Source organism: Scardinius erythrophthalmus (assembly GCF_964197995.2).
Source record: "Scardinius erythrophthalmus genome assembly, contig: HAP1_SCAFFOLD_401, whole genome shotgun sequence".
Taxonomy (NCBI): Eukaryota; Metazoa; Chordata; class Actinopteri; order Cypriniformes; family Leuciscidae; genus Scardinius; species Scardinius erythrophthalmus.
In genome coordinates this window covers 21,784-29,866 of record NW_028296214.1, presented here as the reverse complement: position 1 = coordinate 29,866, position 8,083 = coordinate 21,784, and the positions used below count along the sequence as shown (strand labels likewise).

Here is an 8,083-nt window from a genome sequence, read left to right as displayed (position 1 = left end):
TTTTCTGTGCTCTCTGTTTGTTGCCTTAATATGCTTTCAGGATCCAGATTGCTGGGGATAAGTTGAGTAGTCTAGGAGAATGGAGGTGACTGTGGAAAACACTTGTCATACGGGAATCAGATCACATTAAAAAAAAAGAATGCTTTTGAAAGGAAAGTATGATTTGTTTTTGTTTTGTTTTTTTGTTTTTTAATTCTTTGAGAGGTTTTGAGGATCCTTATAGGATATCGGATCTTTTTAAAGGGGGGTGTGTGACGGTTCAATGATTCCTTGTGCAGTGAGTGCTTGTGTGTTTGTCCCAAGTTACAGGCTGATTGCTGGAGGGCGTGGCTTTACACCTGAACCAGATCATGGTGCTTTAAAAGACACTGGGTCAAACAGAGAGGGAGTTGATGGCTTGCTGGTGTTGTTGCGGCTCTGGAGGCTTCCAGAGAGCTGACGGGACATGTGGGCTATGGGAGAGCACAACCGCTTCGGAGAGCTGATGTGATATACTTTCCTCTGATGACGATATTTTGATTTGGACTTTTCGTTATGTTTGGTTGAACTGATATCATTTGAGCTTACTACGTACAGTTACATGCTGACACGCTGACTAACACTTATACTGATCTCCTGACATTTCATGTTTGTTACTTTATAAACAATAAATCTTATTGTTTACGCAGCGGTGTTGTGGCGTCTCCCTTACTTTGTTGCGATCTTTGAGAAGAATCGTAACACTGGGACACTGGATCGGCGAGGAAGAAACTTCTGAAATGCCGCCGCTTGTTTCCTTGACTCAGTGAATCTGTCAACAACACAATTTATAGCATCGCCGAACAAACTTGAAGGCGAAAGCGGGGCATCCAGAAGAACAGATCTATCTTTATCCTTTATATCAGATAAGTTCAACCATAAATGACGCTCCGTGACCACCAGGGCTGCCATAGAACGGCCCACAGATTTAGCCGTCTCCTTGGTGGCCCGGAGAGATAGATCTGTCGCCCGACGCAATTCTCGAATTGCGTCAGCGCTAACTTCCTCACATTCATCCATGTCCCTCAGCAGGTCAGCCTGATATGCTTGCAAAATCGACATAGTGTGTAAACATGCTGCTGCCTGACCTGCTGCCGAATATGCTTTACCCACCATCATAGATGTAGCTTTTAATGGCTTGGTGGGTAACGTCTGGGCTTTCAGTGATGACGATGACTCGGGGGAGAGATGGCTCGCAAGCGTCTCTTCCGCCGGAGGCATCGTCAAATAACCATAGTGTGAAATATCTTTAATATTACTATAGTTATGTGTTTGTGGATTGTGCACTCTGAAAGAAGCCGGTTTAATCCACGATCTCGACACCTCAGTGTGGAGATCGGGAAAAAACGGCAGTTCCCGACGAGGAGGTCGTGTTTTTGATGGCAAAAAACGTTCATCTAAAAGACTTTTATTAGACACAGTTTCAACTTCATCAGATGGCCATTCAATATTTAACTTGGCAACAGCACGAGTTAAAACCTCCATAAGCTCCTCATCCCCAGAAATACGAGCTGGCGAACACTCATCAATATTTTGCTCAACACTGACGACATCCAGTTCCTCAGAACTGGATATCTGCAACATTGGTGCCTCAGCCTGGGAAGGAGAAGCCGCAGCGCGGGCTCCTTCCTGGGCTGAAGCACCGGATTCAGCAGGTAAGGGTTGAGAAAGGGCTGGGCCCGTCTCAAGCCCCGCTACTAAATCCATATGCGAACCCCAAGATGAAAGCCGCCGCTGTGCCTCGGCAGCAGCGGGACCCGCACCTCGGGGAGCGCGAACCGAACCGTCCTCCTCAAAGAACGCCCGGCGAGAGCGGAGCGTCCGCAAGGACAGCTTTACGCAATGCTCACAGTCAGCTCCCTCGAGAACTGACTGGGCATGCTCCACTCCCAAACAAGGAACACAAAGCAGATGTGTGTCCCCACCCGTGATGTAACGAGGGCAGGGAACAACACAACGCCTGAATTCTTGCTTATTCGCCATAATAATGATATATATATTGAGCTTGACAGACAACAATAAATATGACAGGGACAGATATACAGAGAGCGCTTGCTGAAGGCACAGAAGCTAGCGCGGTCTGATCTCAAGGGTGATTTATAGCTTCCTGGTCGGTGACGTCTTTCCATGGGACTGATTATACACGTGCTTCATGACGCAATCACGCAGGGCGTTCCCACCGCGTCTCGACGCAGCTCGAGTTCCCTTGAAAGGGAAACTTTATTGATAAAGGCAAGAAAATACATATGACAAATATACAGCAGTAGTAAAGTGAGATCTGTCTCTCTATTCATTTTTTTTTGTATCTGAGAGAAATATAAACAATAAAGTGACACTGTTAAAATCTGACACTGAAAGAGAGCACAAACTCAAATAATCATCAGTATTTATTATGAAAAAAACACTTGAAGACCAAAAACACACTTGAAGATCCTTTAAAGTTCAGCGTTCTGCTTTAGATTCCGATACTTCCTGAAAAAGATGAACATAAAAAGCCATACATTAATACATCTCACAGATGCTTGTACATGCAAAATCAGTTTGTGAGAAATGACATCAATCATGTACCTGATGTGTGAATATGTGCTTGATCTCGTTCAGCTCTTCTGGATCTGATCTCATAAACCACAATAATGACAGTAGCCACGCCCACCAGAGCAGAGAGGACCAATCGGATCACAGCTTCAGTAGGACCACACCAGTGGACAGAGTCTGATGAATAAACACATCAAACTGAGATCAGATCAGTCAGTAAACACTAATGTCAGCGCTGTCGTACCTGCACATGTGTGACAGAGTGTGTTGATGTCCAGATGTGTGGTCTGGTTGCTGATGGGATTGTTCAGCACACAGCTGTAGGTGTTTTTATCCTGATATTCCACCTCCAGAGGTAGAGAGAGACTGATGCTGAGATCAGACGCACTGATGCTGGACAATACACTGATTCCTTTGTACCAGGAGAGAGTCACATGACTCACATTCACCACTGATGAACACACCAATGAACAATTTGATGATGATGAAGATGATGAAGAACAGTGTGAAGAGTTACTGATGATGAAAGGAACAGGCAGACGAGCTGGAAAACATGAGAATAAAGATAAATGAGTTCGAATGAAGATATTCAAGCAGACGAAGAAGAAACTTTGAGGGTAACCAAGATTATCAAAAGTAGAGCATTCAAAATAATTTGAAATACAAAGTTAAATATAAACCTGGATGCTATAAATGTAAAAAACAGGGCTAATTAGTCATTTTAAGAATAAAACAACATCTAAATGATAGGACTTTAGAACGACTGCAAAGCTGTGATAAATAAAACAGGTGAAACTGATATTTAACTCACCATAGACAGTGACATTGAAAAGAATGATTAAATATCTGAGGAACTTTACTTTATAATCTCCAGCATGTTCAGTTCTGGTGTTTGTGATGGTCAGAGATCCAAACTGTTTGTCCAGCTTCAGTCTGTCTCTGAATCTCCCATCAAGAACATCATCATATACAGTGATTCTGTCGGCCAGTTCATTGATTTCAGCTATTACAGTGTTTTCAGTTCCAAACATCCATTGAATCACATCATCACTTATTTTACCAAAACTACAGAAGCCAAACTGAGTGTGGATGCATAATTTTTTGTGGAGATTAAAAAACAAAACAATCAATATCAATAAATCGATATTTAACCCACCAATGACAGTGAGAAATAAAGATGTCTTCAAATGGTTGATCTGTAGTCTATAAACTCCTTCATGTTCACGTCTGGTGTTTGTGATGGTCAGAGATCCAGTTTGATTGTCCAGCTTCGGTCTGTCTCTGAATCTCCCATCAAGAACATCATCATATGATTCTGTTGGCCATTACATTGATTTCAGCTATTAAAGTGTTTTCACCTCCAAACCACCACTGAATCACATCATCATTCTTTATTTCAGTAAGATCAGAGTTTAGAGTAACTGAATCTCCCTCCTTTACTGACACTGATTTACCAAACACTCCTGAAGAACAGAGTTTTTCACAGATTAAAGCTTTAAAATCACTTAATATTGGTTGATGAAGCTTTACTAAAATACTTTTAATCATAAAAATGTGAAATGAATAACATTCTTCAACAGTACAACGACAGAATGATAAATGAAAGAGAAATAAACAACAGATACTTTTCCTACAACTACAATTAATGCTGTTTGGTATTTGAGCTTCATATTATATTTGATTAAATCCATCCCTAATAACTGATTGTTGACCAAACATGATCTCACAGTTAAATTATTTCTATATGAGAATAACAGTGAATGTTAATCCTCTCTAAGAAATTTAACCACTAATTTATCACATGGTACCAGAACGGAAACAACTGAAATAAAAAAACACATAACCAAAACTCACCATCCAGACGCCACAAACACAAGCAGAACAAAACTAATTTGAGAAACATTTTCTTCATCGGTTCACTGAAAAGCCCACGATAGTAACTCTTAATGTCTGAAACACTCAGATTGATCAGAAAGACTGAACTGTGATATTTATCTGGTTGTGTGTGAATCCTCCCCCAACCTCAGTTAGTTTCCGCTCACACATCCGTCTCCTTTAACATCACGGAAATCAACAAGCTTTTGCTGATCTTACATTTTCAAATGAATTCTGGCCCTGTATGAAAACTAATAGCAGAAGAGTGAAATATTGTATTAGATATCTGTGTCTTGTCATGGTTGCACTGCTTTCTGCACTCATTCTCAGTGCAAGCACTACATTTGCCTGACTTGGCGATCTGAGAATATTCCTGAGTTTACTATGATGAAGTGTCTTATCTGAGTGTCTTTCTGTGGAATAAACTGTGTCCAGACCTACCTTGTCTCTCTTTTGTTACAGAAGGCCAGACCGATTAACATGAACACTGTGGGGGTTTTTGCTTCAAGCATGGACCACCGATTGGCTGAGATGGAATCATGGGAAGATATTCTGTTCTCCATCAATCATGGCCACATTATTGAGATGTATGTGGTGGAATTTGTCCAGTACTGCCATTTAGTACCCAGGGATGACAAATCTCTCATGGATTTGTTCTGGATTGGATTAGACCAACACATTTTACAACTGACTCCACCAGGCAATCCAACCCTCTCCCTGAGGGAATATCTAGACTGGATGTTGTGGATTTATGGCTCTCCCGTTACGGTTGGTGAAGTCAGTGAGATGAAGAATTATGATGCCGCTAAGCAGCTATTCTCCGATAGCCAATCCCTTCCTATGCATCAGTCCTCGTTGTCCAGCACCAAACCGGTAACAACCATCAGAGCCAAGCCACCATCTTGTCAGGACGAGTCAGCCAAGCCCAGTTTGGAGAGATCCCCTCCAGTGAGTATTAGGCTTGCTTCTAAATTGGAGGATTTTCCCATCATGTCCATCCAAAGGTCTAAGAGATCAAGAACTAAGTCAGTCCATTTCAAATAAGGAGTCCCTCAGTTTCATGCCAGTCCACGAGCCTGCTTCAGTCCATGAATCTTTTCCAGTCCAAAAATATGTTCCTGTTAAAGGCAGGGTAGGTAGGATTTTTCTAAAAAAAAAAAACATTCCAAATTTGTTTAAACTGTCTTTATATACCAATACATAATTAAAATGTAAGTACTCTGAAAAAGAGAGTATAAAAATCGAGTGTCTGTAGACCTCTCACGACTGTTGTAAACACAGCTAATTATTCCCATTCACTCCACCCCCTCCCTTCTGGGCTCCTTCCAAAGCCACGCCCCCAAAACACATGAACGCGCGACGCCAAACGCTCAGGCTCAGCTGAAGACGCATTTATTTACCTGAGACGAGTGGAGAGGAAGGAGCACAGTGCATGCAGTGACATCATGTCAGAATCACATGTAATAAACCTAACTTTATCACTATAAATATAAACAAATAAGATGGCTTTTAGTACTCACTATCAAGCTAGCATATCGATACTGGTAAAGTTTAAAATATATTTTGTTTGATTCAGTAACGAGCTACAGTATATTTATAGGTAACGAGCTATATTTATAAGACAAAACTAAAAACAGGTTGCATTGATACACGTTTTTCCATTACCATCAGTTACACTGTGATGAAGGTGAATTTCGTGTAAGATTCATAACATATACGGTGTTTTGCATGTAAGAGTTTCCATGATGAAAACATTGTTGACTCTGATGAGGACTAACGTTACACTCCGGTGACAAGTAACGTTACCGCATCGTCGGTTTGAGGACAGGTCTGGGGTCGAGGGCGAAGCAGGCAACCAGGGTCCGAGGAAGTAGTTTTTGCCTTGTTTGCCTTCACTGACTGCATATGCAGGTGCTTTGAATTTTGAATGTTCTTTCTCTGCCATAATTTTACTCTTTGTAGGTTCCGCGCCTCTCTTGCTCTCCTCAAATCAAACGGGTGCGCGCGCATATGGGCAGATCTTGTAGCAACAGTGGTGGTAGCCATGGTTGCGAGAGTGAGTGACCACCCAAACCAATCAATTGTTTCGTCCCGAATGGAAATAATGAGCTGTGTTTATTGCAGATTAAAAGGTCTACAGTCACTCGATTTTTATACTCTCTTTTTCAGAGCACTTACATTTTAATTATGTATCGGTATATAAAGACAGTTTAAACAAATTTGAAAAAAAGTTTTTTATAAAAATGCTACCTACCCTACCTTTAAGGCCTGCTCCAGCCTCTGTTCTCCGTCAAATACCGGCTCAATCCACAGAGCTCAGTCAAGAATCCACTCGGACCCCAGAGATTCATTACAAGTCCACTCCGGCCCCGGAGCTCAGTCCAGAATCTTTCACAGACGTCATTCTGAGCACCACACTATCCCCAGCTCAAAAGAGGAGGCCGAGGAGGATGAACTGGTTCTCCTCCGAGTGTTCTGCGGGGATATTCAGTCCAGTGTCAGCTCTGAGCTAATCAGCCAAGAGTCATTGCTTCTGTCGTCTGCTCTATCTGTCATGGCTACTGCCATTTATGTGTGTTTGGGCTGCACACATCTCACCAGTTTTCATTGAGGCGATGGCATCTATTTCAGATCCCTTTGAAGCAGTGTTCGTTCAGTTATGTCCAGGAAGGCCATCATGGTATCCATCGCTTCTTCATTCACCTCTGAACTCATTGACCATCTCGACAGGAGAGGTCGCTATAAAGTACCCCGACTTGGCCAAGAGTCGAGTCAGAGTTGTGTGTCTGTTCCATGTCGGCCGAGGAGGCCATTCTGTAGTTATTTTCCTGTTGCAGCTAAGGAAGTAAATCCTTGATTTGCCCAGGAATGGCCAAGGAGATGGCCTTTCCTATTCTCTGTTGACCAGGGAGATCTTTCCAGAGTTGACTACCTGTCCTGTATCTGTCACTGTAGTTTTTCCCAAAGACTCTATCAATCCTGTTTTGGCCTGGAAAACCATCTCCAAGTTTACAGCCCATTCTGTTATAACCAAGGAAGATATTCTAGAAATTTGTACCTATTTTGCATCAACTTACGAGAGATATTTAACTTACGTTCCTGAGATATTCAACTATCCACGGTTGGCCATATAAGCCATGTCAAGACACAATATCTGTCCCATTTCGACCAGGGAGGCAGATTATGAATGCTCAGTCTGTTCTGTCCTAGAAGTCATCCCAAGCCCCCTCACCTTAACCTGTTAAGCTGCAACCCCACTTTTGAAAAATCCCAAGAAATGACATACCCAAACTGAAACAGATACAGTTCATGAACCCTTTGTACTAAAAGCACAAGTATGATCTCATTTGAAAGCTGACACCTGGCAGTTTATTGTAAATGTAGAATTAATTATTGTCATAATGACAAAAATTGTTATAAATAGCTTCAAAGTTTTGTAAAGTTATTAGAAATTATTTTTTATGAAATATCCTCATGAAAATAAAATTGAAGTTGGCACTGGAGCAATCTAGAAATGCACTACAGCTAATGCCACATGTCTAAACATTTTATGTTTAAAATCTTAAGATAGTAAGTCCAAAACTCTGTATTTAGTGAAATGTTTTTCAAGACCATGTCATGTGACCTTATTTTGATTTGACGCTAAGATGCTTCT

At 41.6% G+C, this 8,083-nt stretch overlaps 1 pseudogene across 1 annotated transcript; it reads right to left on the bottom strand.

The window, feature by feature from the left end:
• Positions 1-2,694: 2,694 nt before the first annotated feature.
• On the bottom strand, positions 2,695-4,465 carry LOC308686543 (annotated as a pseudogene). Its single transcript has 4 exons — positions 4,408-4,465; positions 3,365-4,016; positions 2,997-3,097; positions 2,695-2,730 (listed from the first exon to the last, which is right to left on the bottom strand). The product of its transcript is annotated as an uncharacterized misc_RNA (transcript).
• Between the last annotated feature and the right edge of the window lie 3,618 nt (positions 4,466-8,083).